The following is a 1,434-nucleotide window of genomic DNA, read 5'->3' on the forward strand; positions in this document are numbered from 1 at the left end:
CTCCTAAGACCTGAGAAGGGCCGGTGACAGGGAAATGCCCTGCCAAACTGGCTGGATATTTTCCAGCCTGAGGGTGCCGCGAAGTGAGGAGCGTGCTTGTCCCTGATCCTTTGTCCTCAACTGGACAAGCTCTTCCTTAGGCTTCACCCCAGCAGACAATTCGGGTGTAAAGCCTCTGCCAGTTGCCACGGGGGCTCTCGAAGCCTGAACGCGCGGGAGCCGTCACCCGGACTGAAGGTGACTGTGTAAAGTTGTTGCCAGATTTTGGGGACACTGGGACACCTTCGAGGATGACGAGGAGCTCTGTTAGCACGCGCACCATAACAACAGCTGTAAACCACGACCGTCCTGGGCAAACTGAGGCATCTGGTCACTCTCTCTAGAATGGAGTTTCTCAGAAACGGTCTGCAGTGAAGAACTCGGGGCGCCTGGGTGGCTCAGTCAGTTAAGTGTCGGACTTCCGCCCGGGTCGTGATCTCGCGGTCCGTGAGTTCGAGCCCCGCGTCCGGCTCTGTGCTGACAGCTCAGCGCCTGGAGCCCGCTTCGGATTCTGTGCCTCCCTCTCTCTCTCTGCTCCTCCCCTGCTCACGCTCTGTCTCTCTTTCTCTCTCTCTCTCAAAAATAAATACACTTTAGAAGAGGATATTTGCCAGTGGGGAGGCATTTATGACAGTGGAGTGAGTCAGCCATCGCTGGCTGGGCCTCTGTTCTGGGTGACTCGGGATGGGATGGCATTCGGGGCGGGGGGTGGGGGGGGCCCGGCCTGTTACAGGTGGACAGGGACCTAAACCCTTCAACTGAGAGGCAGGCTCCCAGGTAGACCAGAGGCGGGGATTGGCTCCAGGATCTGGGCTTCCCTGCGGGGCTGGCACGGTGCTGACCCGACGTGTCTCAGCCCCCACCTAAGTATCAGGCAGACCACGTGTGTCCCACCTTCACACCAGGTGTCCTACCTTCTCGAGGTGCTCCAGGCGTGGGGTTGGTGGCTGCGGACGAGGAGGGGGGCGCTGCCTGACCCTCTAGGCTGAGGGCACGGCGCCGGGGAAAGATTCCACCTGCGTTTTTGGTTCGAAAAACGACAAGAGGAAAACCCAGGGAGACCAAGGCAATAGACTTGACCTTTGGTCCTTACAGCTAGAGACTCATCCTAATAGTTGTGTTGGTCCTAACGATGGCAGCAAACAGTAGCAAACGTTTACTGAACCCGCTTAAATGCAGGAGTTTTAAAAATGTGTATTTATTTACTTTTGAGAGACAGAGCGTGAGCGGGGGAGGGGCAGAGAGAGAGGGAGACCCAGAATCCGAAGTGGGCCCCGGGCTCCCAGCCATCAGCCCAGAGCCCGACGCGGGGCTCGAACCCACGCACCGTGAGATCTGTGACCTGAGCCGAAGTCAGACACTTAGCCGGCTGAGCCCTGCCCTGGCGCCCCAAGT

The sequence above is a fragment of the Neofelis nebulosa genome, chromosome 1 (assembly GCF_028018385.1).
Source record: "Neofelis nebulosa isolate mNeoNeb1 chromosome 1, mNeoNeb1.pri, whole genome shotgun sequence".
NCBI classification, from domain to species: Eukaryota; Metazoa; Chordata; class Mammalia; order Carnivora; family Felidae; genus Neofelis; species Neofelis nebulosa.